Consider the following 14092-nt stretch of genomic DNA (forward strand, 5'->3'; position numbering starts at 1 on the left):
GTTTACATCATTCATGAATATTATCCTTCATATAATTATGCATATTGTAAATCAGTAGAATTATTACAATAAATATACTTCGTACACTTAAGATAATAAATTATATAGAATAGATAGAATTTAAATAACAACATAGAAAGTCAAACAAGAAATCAGTTCTAAACAATTTTAGCAAACTTATTTAGCCAATATGAAAAGAAATGATTTATTGAATTCATATCCTAGACTTTAAGACTATAACAGTGTTCATTATATTCACTGTTATACAATGTATTATTTAAAAATTGCTGTAATTCAATATCTAATATCATACTTATTGGAGCTTATTCTCCATATTGTCTAAACTGAAACATTTATTTTTTTATTACGTTTGAATACCAACCGTGACAAATTTTTTTATATGTATTACGATATATATGTAAATGTATAAATTAAAAAAAAATTTTCTTCTTCATATTACAGGTTTCAAAGAATGCAAACAAAAATGAACTGCATGTTACATTCAACAATCACAGTAGTGGTTCTGGTGCGTATATTTGTTTTAAAATGAACTTGAAAAACAACTGAGCAGTCAGAGATAAATAAATGAAAGATACTTTAGACAATATGATCGTGACATTGACTTATACATGTGCGTTACTGTTAGAAAAATCAAACTTACCAGTATGATAAGGATGTGTGTGCGCGAGTGTGTGGTGATGGTTGATAAAATATAAATATGTTACTGCTATCCATGTTATACCTCTGTTAATTTTTATGTCTATTTCATTTTTGTGCTGTCGAGTTATAAAAAGGTGAGTGGTTTCAAAATCTTACTCTGGCAATATGCAGCGTATTGTTTCTTTTAATTTTCTGATATTTCTGATAAACATGTATAGTATACAATGGAAAACTGAATAACATGTTTATTTACATAATTCGTAATAATAATCTTGTTTTCACAAACTATGAAAACTTTCACGATCGTTGTCTTCACAATACAAGTATACGACATCCCAAATATAGAATTATTAATACAAAGGCAGCATCAACGATGAAGACGACAACGACGATAACAATGCCAAAACAAACTACATTTATATCCAAAATTACAAGGTTCTTTTCTTTTTAATTAAACATAATTAACTCGACTTGTGACGTTTTTCTCTCGAGAACATCTAGTTTAAGGCAATTAATTATTTTTGTTTTTTACCCCATGTCAGATGATACCAATACGGTGGCACAAAGGTGACATTTGTGTTTTTATTTATCTCGTGTCGTGGCAACAAGTTACTAAGTCGTGGCAAAGAGATAATTTAGTGGTGCGCACGAGATAGTAAACTAAATATTAGGATCATATTAGAAAGTCATCTTCCAAGACCGATAAATTACACATTTATTTTGACTAAGTTATGGCCTTTTGTGGGGTCAATCCTGTGATAGAATTAGTCAAAAAATACGATCAACGGCCTGTTAACTTTGTTTATACGATGGAAACAAATAAGTCCTTGTTTATTTTATTTGGTATGGCCATTGCCTATGGGAAGCAGATTGGCTATAAGGATGTTTGAGGGCAGTGGTCAAGGTAACCATGACACTGCATGTAAAATCCTTGTCTGATGAATAATTTAGAAGGAATAAGCCATGATTTGTATAACCTATATAGATTATTGCAGTAGATGACACCTTATCATTTTGAGGCCAATGGGTCAAAAATCAGGGTCACAATGACGCTAAATGTAAAATCATTGTCCAAATCAATAACTTGTATAAATGGCACATTGACAGGCACGTGAAGTAGGGGGATCCTTGTCCTATAACACACTTCTATTTAACTAGAAAAATTCACTTTAAAGATGTAATCAGATAAATTAATTATCTCGTGCGCACGACTTAATTATCTCGTTCCCACGTCTTAATAACTCGTGGCAACGACATAGTATCTCATGCGCACGACTTAATCATTTCGTGGATACGACCTAGTAACTCGTGGCAAAGGCATAGTATCTCGTGGCCACAACAAAGTATCTCGTGCGCACAAGATCTTTAAAAACACTTACATGTCACCTCTAAGCCACCGTATGTAAAGCATATCGAGAAAAGCTAGTCACGTGTCGTGATGTTTTTGTCGAAAATCACGAAGTATAATTTTTTCAACTAGCTTTTTGTCGAAGTTACAAAAGCATCAAGCGTATTGTAGTTATCATCAAGAAGAGGCGAACGGCTGATGACGTTACTAAAATTTTGATGAAACTCAAACTTAAATACCTTTTAACTTTAACAGAAAAGCAATTTTGAAGGTATGGTTTTGAATATTTAATGACGAAATGTTGACGTGTACGAATCTTATGATAAAAGGATTTATTATTATGAGAAAATATAACTTTTTGTGACTTAAATATAAAAATGTCGCATCTCATTGGATAGTGTGGTTATTTTCAGTAAAAATTCACGTGAAGTAAAGCATGCACAGGGCCAGAAAATTTTAGTATGCTCCTTTGGATGTTGACTATGATCCATAAAATTGATTTACTCGAACACAGTTCGGGTTTGTTAAAAATAGATTAATAATTACCGTCCGTCAATTGTGTTTCGTGCCCCGACATGAATATACTGGTATAGCTGTCGAAGCTTGAACTGTTGTATGCCCATTTGATTGTACAGTGTGAAGTCTTTCAGTGCAAAATTTTGATCAATGCTAGATCTGCACATGCAAGTACGGGAATTTTTTCCCTTCTCTAGCAGGGGCTGTTATAGGGCTGCTTCCTCGAAGAAAATATATTTAAAATCATGTAGTTTTCTAAAAAAAAACGAATTCACATCTTTTCTTCCCCTTTTGCAAATATATACCAAGTAATTTTACCCAAAAATTGAGGGCAGGGCTGCTTCCCCAACCTGTGAAAAACTCTGCTATGTAACAATAAATTCATTAAAGAAATAAAATGTCATAACTCCTGTGTGTGTGTTAACAGAAATACACGTGTGTATTTGTAATCTCTATTTCAAAGCCACAAAAATGTCACAATTACAAAATCAATACAGGATATTGTCTGTTACAGGGGTTTATTTCGTGTAAAGTCATCAATCAACGTATGTGGGCAATACACCGATGACTGTTTTTCATGGGCCTGACATGGCATCATACGTTGTAACATACTATTTTAGGCTTTGACCTCCAAGTGTGACCTTGACCTTTGAGATAGTAATCAAGGTGTAGCGCATGAAGTGTCTGTCGTCTTATTATTGTTAACATTTGTACCAAGTTATTTTAAAATTCCTTGAATGATGAAAAATTATACATCGCACATAAAAAATATATCCTAGAACATACCATGTTAAGTTTTGGCACCCAAGTGTGCCCTTAACATTGAAGGAGTGGTCTGGATGTTCCATATGGCACATGGTCCCATTATTGAGAACATTTGTGTCCAGTAATTTCAAAATCCCTTCAACAATAAAAAATATGGACTGCACACAAAATAAACCCTATAAAAGACCATTTCAAGCTTTGACCTCTAAGTGTGACCTTGGCCTTGAAGAAAAGGGCCCGGGTGTTGTGCATGACACATCGCCTTATTATTGTGAACATTCATGCCAAGTATTTTCAAAAGCCCCTTGATAGATACTGGAAACAAAATATATCCAATAACAGACTAAATTAATTTTGACCCTCAACTGTGACCTTCACCTTGGACTGGTTTTTAAGCATGACACATTGTCTTATAAGCCAAATAATTTTAAAATTCCTTGATCTATGAAAAAGTTATGGGCCGGACACAAACTTTACCTGGAACAGACTATGTTTATCTTTGACATCCAACTGTGACCTTGACTTTTATCTTGAACATTTGTGCCATGTATTTTCAAAATCCCTTCATGGATAAGAAAGATATTGTCCAGATACTACATATTCAATCAAATAGACAGTGTGGACCTTAAATCACCAAATGTGACGTTGGTCTTGTAGGTAAGGGTCCGGTTGTTGCACATGACACATTGTATTATTATAACAAACAATTGTGCCAAGTTATTTCAAATTCCTTTGATAAGTGACATAGTTATTAACCGGACAAAAAATGTGACGGACCGAGCCTATTTTTATAACCCCCTGTATTCTCAATAAACTTCTTGTGCTACCGACTGCTCGAGAAAAAGAAAACATCTGAAAAAGAAATCCCCAAAAATATCAATTATTTTACTTATTTTACATCAATATTTTGTATTTCATAATTATCTTTAACTAATATGTAGTAGTATTTGACTGAAATAGAACCATATTGCATGGGTAAACATTGAATAAACTTCACTTTTTTCGCGTGTACAAAAAAATTTATTGTACTTTTGGCGATCACAACAACAAAAGACATATTTCCATTATTTTTCATTGTCTCAATAAAAAAGCGATAGATTCCATTGTTAATTTAATGACATTACTATGTCCAAAAATCACTTGAATTATAGAATACGCATACTGGTAAGGTTCCTTTTTGTCTAGTCACTTGATTTGCATTATTTGTCAATTTTTGATAAATATGGAAATTTAATGTTAAACAAATATGGGCAGACATGTTGTTCAAAATCTTTTATGTGGTCACTCATTTAAAAATGAATAGTTTCTTAGTCATGCTTCATTTTTTAACTTAAGCCGAATTAAGACACGAAAACAAGGAAAGAATTATCGCTCGTAGATCTATTAAAAAGCATATAGTATCTACTTTTAATTTAGTATTCTAAAGTGCTGCTTTGTAATTTTAATCCTTTTTTATCAACGCGCACTTTTACTCCCCCCCCCCCCCCCTCTTTTAGGACTCAAATAGTGAAAAAAATGTCCTGTTTGGGCCCCCAATACATGTTTTCGTTTGAGAAATGTTGATGAAAAAGTGACCACTTTTTCGGCGCGTCTCCCCATCCAAAATATACTTCAGGGGGTTGCCAGAAGGGGATGTGCCCCCTTCTGTTTAGGGAGTTTGAAGAGTCCCCCTCATCGCCAAGAAAATTTTGGACGTGTGAGAGGCTAAATATGACCTGAGGTCGATTATAAGGTAATGTGTAACCAACGCTGAAAAGTCTTTGACTCCATCTCAATCCCTTGAAAAGTTGCAGCACTTTGAAATACATTTTGATGGAAAAAATTCAAGGCAAAATAGTGATTTTTGGCAATTTTGAGATGTCCCCTCGTTGCCATGGTAACAGGAAATTTAAGACTGAGCATGTCGTTACAAAGGCAATCGTCCAGTCAACATTTGTGCCAAGTTTGATTAGTATTGAACATTTTTTATAGTTTCATAGCAGTTTGAAGTTGTAACAGGAGGCTTTTCAATGAAAACGGCCATTTTTCACAATATGCTCATGAGGGAAAGGGTTAATACTTTGATGTGTTTTTTCCAGGTCTTTTTCATATCAAAGTCAGCAGCAGAAACATCAACAGAAAATTATCAAACCACTGTTTCAACAGCCACAGGTAAGATGTATTTTCCAGGTGTACAAATGAACAAACTTTACAATTTGACCTACTGCGATAGTGTATTAGAAATATAGTATTCTACCAGTATTAGAATCCGTCTTAAAGAAAATACCAAGATACTTGATCATTTTAAATGAAGATAGTATAATTGAATTCAAATAAGATACTGTTTAAAAGAAAGGAAAATGTACAGAAAGTTCAAATTCTAAAATTGTTACAAGAATCAAAAGCACCGCATGTTAACAGGAATGATCTCTGAAAGTAAATACAGTCCTAGAAATATTTATATTGATGGTCATAGCAGCCGTTTGCGCTGATTTATTTTTGGTCCGTTTCCGTACACTGCCATTCGTTTCGGACTCCTTTTGCACGATTCTTGCGTAATTTTCGTATTCCTGCATTACTAGATATACACAGTATGACATATGCCACGAGTTTCCAATTGTTTTCTAACATATAAAGAGGTAACCGCTAGTGCCTTAAATCTACCGGCATTTATCAGTTAAAATATACTATTCTCAAAGAATATATTGATAATTGCTACACAGTCTCAATGTAAATATAGAATAAGTATGTTTTGACTTCACACAAAGTAGATACGAGGGGTATATTTTAAAAAGTGGCAACAACTCAATTTACCCATGATTTGCAAGTGAAAATGTATGGATAATATGCCGCTGTACAGATTATTGGTTTTTCTAACCAAAAGGCTATTTTCACACAATATGCAATAAAACTTTAGCAGGTCATTTGAATACATGTGGTTTTGTATACTGGTTGTAAACACGACGATTTGAGAGAGAAGTAAAGACCTGATTGCAAAATTCGTGGGTTATTGGGTAAATGCACGTCCGAAAACAATCTATATTGAGTTTATGGAAAAAATGCCCTTCCATGTCGTACAATTCCTACGTGGGTATCAATGTTTAAGGAATGTGGTACTAATATTCAGGATGATCCCTGCCCTGGGCGGCCAAATTCCGTAGCATCAGCTCTGCAAAAACCATAGTTGATGAAGATGCAAGATATATTGTGGAGGAGAAAAGTGACATATCGGGCCTTATATGCGTCATATGTGTTTCCCTCTTGTTAAAGAACCATAACACTGGTTTGTCCCGTTTTTGAATTACCTCCCTTTTTATAAAAATCTTGTCCGGTACATAACTCTAAAACTATACGAGATGTCAACATTAAATTTTGTACGTAGATGGATCTCAATGAATAGAAATGCAGCGCAAACGAAACATAACTCTTTTTTGCCCAATTTTTACACTTTAAACTCTGTCTGGGACTTAACTCTTAAATTAAAAGATATCAAAATTAAATTGTGTAGGTAGATAGATCTCATTAAGTAAAAGTGCAGTGCAAAAGAATCTTAACTCTGTTTTGCCTCGTTTTTGAATTATCTTCTTTTTTAGAAAAATCTTGTTCAAGACATTACTGTAAAACAATAAGAGATATCAACATGAAACTTTGTAGGTAGGTAAATCTCAATGGGTAGATGTGCAATGCACAAGAACAATAACTCTGCTTTGCCTAATTTTGGAGTAATTGTCCTTTGTTCATTTTACACTTTGAACTTTGTCCGGAACATAAATCTAAATTTATAAGAGATATCAGTATGAAACTTTGTATTTCATTGAGTAGAAGAACTGTGCAAAAGAACCATAACTCTGTTTTGACCAATTTTTACACTTAAAACTTTGTCTGGAACATAATTCTAAAATTAAAAGAAATATCAACATAAAAGTTTGTAGGTAGATAGATCTCATTGGGTAAAAGTGCAGTGCGAAAAAGTCATAACTCTGTTTTGCCCCGTTTTTTAACTATCTCATATTTAAGAAAAATCGTGTCTGGGACATAACTCTAAAAAAAAGAGATATCAACATAAAACTTTGAAGGTAGATAGATCTTGATGGGGAGATGTGCAATGCACAAGGACAATTACTTTGCCATGCCTAATTTTGGAGTTATTGCTCTTTCTTTATTTTTACAATTTGAACTTTGTCCGTAAAATAAAATTATAAGAGATATCGATATGAAACTTTGTAGGTAGGTAGATGTCATTGGGAAAAAGTGCTGTGCAAAAGTGTCATAACTTTGTTTTGCCCAATTTTGAATTATCTCCCCCTTTAGAAAAATATTTTCCGGGACATAACTCTAAAACTACAGGAGATATCAACATGACACTTTGTAGGTAGGGTATGTAGAACTCAATGGGTAGATGTGCAATGCACCAGAACCGTAACTTTGCCATGCCTAATTTTAGAGTTAATGCCTTTTGTTCATTTTTACACTTTGAACTTTGTCCGGGACATAAGAACCGTAACTTAACCATGCCTAATTTTAGAGTAATTGCCTTTTGTTCATTTTTACACTTAAGACTTTGTCTGGGACATAATTCTAAAATTATTAGAGATATCTACGTAGATAGATCACATTTGGTAGAAGTGCAGTACAAAAGAAAAATAACATTGTTTTGCACTCCCCTTTTACAAAAATCTTGGGTGAGACATAACTCCAAAACTATAAGAGATATCAACATGAAACTTTGTAGGTAGATAGGTCACAATGGGTAGATGTGCAGTGCACAAGAACTGTTACTTTGTTACTTTGCCTTGCTTAATTTTGGAATTATTGCCCTTTGTTCATTTTTACACTTTAAGCTTTTTCCGGGACATGCAGCGGAAACAATAAGATGTCTCACCAAGAAGCCTTTTAGGTAGATAAATCTATTATTTAGAAGTGCAGTGCAAACAAAAACGTAACTCTACCTTGCCTATGTTTTGGAGTTATTGCCTTCTTTCAATTTAACACTGGGAACTTTGTCGGCTCATAACTGTGAAAACATAAGAGATATCAACAAGAAAATAAGTCGGTAGATAGGTTTCTTCATACAACGTGAATAATATAGACGATGGTTATAAAGTATGTAAGCAATAATATTATTCACAATAAAGAACACCCCGCAATTACCAGTCCCAATGGTGGTCTTAATCGAGGGTTTTCACTGTACATAGATCCCTATATAAATTATTGATAGTTCATGCAAGGAGGTCATTCGATGCGCACGCAGCCTCAAAATTCTGATACCGCGAAACACTTTATCAACCATTAATTTGAACAACACCGAATCATTAAAAAAAAACTAGAATACATTTGAATTTAATTTATTTTGCAAAGATGTCCTTACTCCTAGCTTTAATATTCAAAATGACTTGAATGCGATTTGGATTCTGGATACAGTGTACACTCGGCGTTGAAATGTTACAAAAATAAGAAAATGTCGATTTAACTGAAATTTTCAGACGTCTTGAAGTTGAGTCATTGTAGAATTCTTTTCAAAAATCTATTTTCAACTTTTGTTATTTCTCATTTGTACGAAATATATAAAACGCACGGTATACAGAATATATAAATTGTGATACTTCTAACACACTAAAAAAATCTGGATTCTGCGTAAACTATAATAGGATAAGGCTGGTAGCATGGACGAACTGAAAAAAAACTATCAAGTATTGTGTGTCCCTTTGGTTAAACAATGTAAACAGGTACATATATTGGAATTTAATTTTTCCGTGCAATCTGTAAACAATTTATGAAATCGAGAAGAGATTTCTGAGTATCATCATAAAACACGTTAATGAAGCGTCAGTCTTCTCACCACAAGTATTAAAATCGACCAAAACCTCACATAATTTGAAATGCAACATGAATAAAGAAAGAGAAAAATAAAAGAAATTCAAATATATCATTCAGGTATCAAAATGACCTTTACAGACACTCACATATTCATCAAGGAAACTGTAAAGTTATATGGTTTAAGAAATTAATTAAAAAAAACTATCAACCCCATTATATCTCATCATAGTTATATTTCCGTTCCTGACCCATTAAAATGCATTGAATGGTGAATTGAATTGTACAAATTATAAAATTGTTTGTAACTAAAGCCAGATTTTTTTTTAATTAAGTTGTTTCTTCAGTATGTGTTTATGTTCCACGAAATTTTTATTTTGTTTTAAAAGTATTGGCATTTTCAAAATGATCTTTTTACAATTACAGTTAAAACTCACTATAAAGACCACCAACGGGATTGAAACAAAGTGGTCATAATTGCGGTGTGGTCTTTCAATTCTGATTATCATCAAGGCAAATATATTTTATGACCAAAGTCTATTTAGAATGAAAATGTATTTAAACCTCCAAGTACTTCTGTACAAAAAGATGTTTTTAATCTGATGAGAACAGAAAAATAATTCTAAAGAAATTAAATATTAAAGATTCACTTCCCATTGTTATGGTTTCATAATAAATGATTGAATTAACATTTATTTATTCTCCAAATACTCGTAAATGTGCATAAAAAACATTAAACCACTATGATTTTTTTCTCGTTATATTATAGAAGATTCTACTTATAAGAGTTTTAGCAAATAGATTACCTAAGAGTATATAAGCAGATTATAACAACGATTTTTTTTAAATACAAATATTGTCCTGGGATGATAATATGGTCTTAACGGGTGCTTGGGAAAGTCCATTAAAGGGTAAGTCTGCATATAATGTATAAACAACTATATATAGTTGATTCTAATATGATAAGATAAGATAAGAAATTGGTTTATTATAGTCACATTGTACATTTACAAGTTATTTTCAACAATTTATACATACAATTTAGAGGTAACAGGCCCAGAGGGCCTATAAGTGACTTTAACATTAATTCAAAATTTATTAGACATTGGTTAAGATGTGTACAATTTTCAACTTGTGTCGCATGCAGCTAAAAAGTATTTGACCTAGAGTCACGAAACTTTACTGGAATATTGATAAGCATGTGAAATTGTGCACTTGGGTATTTTTGTGTGGATATATTTAGTATTTAGTTATTGCCCTTGACTTAGTAAAAAATCATGATTTTGTCGCACGTAACTCAAAAAGTATTTGATCTAGTGTCATGAACCTTTACAGGAATATTGCTCAGCAAGTCAAGTTGTGGGGTTTCGCTTGTGGATTTATTCTGTTTTTTGTCAGATTAATTGCCCTTGACTTAGTGAAAATTTGCAATTTTCAATTTGTGTCATGCGTAGCTCAAAAAATATTTAATCTAGAGTAATAAAACTTAAAGAGATTGTTGGTCAGCATGTGTAGTTGTGCACCTGAGTTTCGCTTGTGGATTTATCCAGTTATTGTCCTTGACTAAGTAAAAAACCGTTCCATTATGTTGTGTTATTTGTTCCTTGAGTGCTTGAGTTAGAATCAACCAACCTTACAGGAATAATGATCAACAGATAATAAACTGATATATTGTTACTCTGGTTCCATAAATTGATTAAATGGTTTCATATATTGTAAAAATGAATTAATATATTGAAAATTCGGTTTCATATCAGGACATCTGGTTCCATATATGGTAATTGGTTTCATATATTGTAAAATGAATTAATATATTGATAATTCGGTTTCATATAAGGGCATTTGGTTCTATATATGTCTATTTTGGTACCATATATTGAAGATTTGGTATCATATAATGTGATAACCAACTTATATATTGCTACCTCGGTTTCATACACGGACGGTATGGTTTCATATAGTGTAACTGTGTATTAATATAATGGATTCCGGTTAAATAAGTAAGTGTTTTCAATTCATATATAGTCGCAGTGAACATATATATTATCCAAATGGTTAAATAAATTGAAAAAGAATAATATCAGGCAGCCATGGCTTTCCATATGAAAAGGTCTCTTATATATATTACCCTTGTAACTTACTACACTTTCCACAATAATTTATTATCATGTTGCCTTTTGCCCTACATCTTCGTGGTCGGTAAGTTGGTGTTAGAGAAAGTCAAGACACACTGTCCAATCTAAATTTCTATTTTTGGCTCTTACTTTCTTTTTTTCAGGCCCCACATGGGGTAACCCCATTTATTTGCTTCGTCACAAAACCATTTGTGGGTCGAAGCACATCCCACAGTGGTTTTACAATTATATTTTTTCCATGCATATGAACGGGTATACCAGATGTAAAACCAATGAAAGAAAAACAACAATTACAAAAAACAAAAAGAAAAGAAAAAATAACACACACAAAAAATAACAACAAAAAACACAAAGAGACAAGGACGACACATGCATTCACACTCGCACTCATAACCGTATTTTTTTAAGAAATAGTTTCAAAACCATCAACATTATATAAAATCTAATGCATGGTATTTTGGATTGAATTATTTCTTAATTACTTAAACTCAAAACAGTACTTTTCAGTGTAGAAATAAGATTTTCCAAGCTGACATTTTTCTTTTTTAAAAAAAATACATAAATTTTCTAAAAAGACTCCAAACATTATCAAAATTTGGTAATCTTTTATTTATGATTGCTACCTCTTTATCAGTCTTGAGCCTTTGTGTTATAAAGTTTTTGGCTGTAATCATTGATGAAGAAAGATAAAGCATTTTACACTGATAAACATACACTTTAAAGTATACTAAAAATAAGTTTTTGTGCGTTAGATAGATCATCCTTTGCATTATAGCCAACCATCATTTATTTTATACCCATAGATAAAAAGGTGCTTCATTTATTTTAAGAAATTCATTTATAATTTTTTTCACAATTGGACACAGCCAAAATATATGCTCAATGCTTTCAACATCATTTCTACAAAAAAACATAAAAGACTTTCTTTATACTTAATTTTGTATAAGAGATGATTGGTTTCAATATTCCTGTGTAAAATTCTTGTTTGGAACCATTGCAACTTTTTTGTAATTCTAAAAGGCATTTCAAGTATAATTTTCCATTCATTTTCACGAAAAGCTAAATTATGGTTGTTTGTCCGTTTTTCGATACCTGTTGGCTTTGATTTGTTTTTATTTAATATATTATAGAAAGGTCTTGCTCCATTTATGTCTGATATAATATAATATAGCAGTATGTCTGGGCCAATGCTTTTCTGTGGGATGTTATAGATCATATTATATTTATTTAAAAATTGCTTTACTGATAAAATCATACCGTTGAAAATTAGATATTAGATTGGACATTGTATCTATTAATAAATTCACTATAAGATAAAAACTTTCCATCAGGTGCTATAAGGGGTTCTATGTTATACTCTCCAGCACCGAACCACGATTAATATATTTAAATTTATTTAAATATACGCTTTTTGAACCAATATATATGTTATTGTTATAAAATAAAGGATGTTTTCCGAAAGAATGATTTTCGATTGGAATTAATTCTATTTATCGTGATAATGCTGTAAAAGTGGCCATATTATTATGTTTCCATAGACCTTTTCCTTGTATAAAATCATTAAACTTTATCTTCATTATAATAACAATTGAATGATCTGAGTGATAGCTTGTCTCAAAATAAATATTTTCTACATGAGGAAAAATTGTTTCAGTTACCAGGAAAAAATCAAGGCGTGCTTGTTGGAGTGGAGTCGGTTTACGTCAAGTGTATCTGTTCAGATTTGGAAAAAAATCTCTGAATGGATCAACAAGATTTCGCTGATCAATATTTTGTAATATAAAATTTTTAGCTTCATTATTATTTACACATTTATAGTTGTAATAATCTTTTTCAGAATCTAGAAGTTAAAACCTCCACACAAGATATATGAATCGTTTCCTATTCTGTCAATGATATCAAACAGTTCACTGTAAAAAAAATGTATTTGGACCATAAAGATTTATAAGGGTTAACTTTTTTTTTCTCAATTGTTAAGTCTAAAACAATAAAGTTTCCTTTGTTATTAATATGTTTGCTATGAATTTTATATTCAATATTTTTATTAAAAGGAATTTCAACTCCCTGTGAATTGGATGTCCCTTGGCTCAGGAAACATTCACTATTCAATTCACAGTATATATATTCATACATATTTAACGTTAAGTGTGAATCTTGTAAACAGTAAAAACTGCAAATTTTCTGCTTCAAAAATCTAAATATCTCAATTCTCTTTTTGGGACCGTTAAGACCTCTACAATTCAAAGATAGGATATTTAGGCTACTTGAATTCATTTAAAACGTATATTTATATACATGTTTCAAGGAAGGTTATGTGAATAAACACAAACAAATCAATAAATCATTCATACATACATAAACAGTTACAGAAACACACACACACACACACGCACGCACTCACCAACGCACACACACACACACACACACACGCACGCACGCACGCACACACACACACACACACATACATACAAAATAAACACAGAAAGGACAATTTTTCCCAGTATAAAATTTGAGAAAAATAAATAAATCACTTATAGACTGGATATATTTTTCATTTTGTATAAATGCAAAAATGAGAGAGTAAAATGAACACAGATGGCTGAACTATTCTTCTTTTTCTTTTGTGTATAAACATGCGCTTGAAAGACACTGTCTTCTTTTAACCAGAATAATTTAGTGGAAATAAATATAGCTTAAATTAAAAAAAGTAATTTGATAAATCGAGCTAAACTTAAGATAGAAGCGTCTTATATTTTCTTAAAAACTTACATCTATTTCTTAGAAAAATAAAAACATAAAAAGAACAATGGTAAACAAATTACTGGGCATAAAAAAAACATACAGAAAAATGCAGTTTCTAACATAAAAAAGTTTC

Source organism: Ruditapes philippinarum, unplaced genomic scaffold, assembly GCF_026571515.1.
Source record: "Ruditapes philippinarum isolate M1 unplaced genomic scaffold, ASM2657151v2 ctg395_1_1_1_1, whole genome shotgun sequence".
In the NCBI taxonomy this organism is placed as follows: Eukaryota; Metazoa; Mollusca; class Bivalvia; order Venerida; family Veneridae; genus Ruditapes; species Ruditapes philippinarum.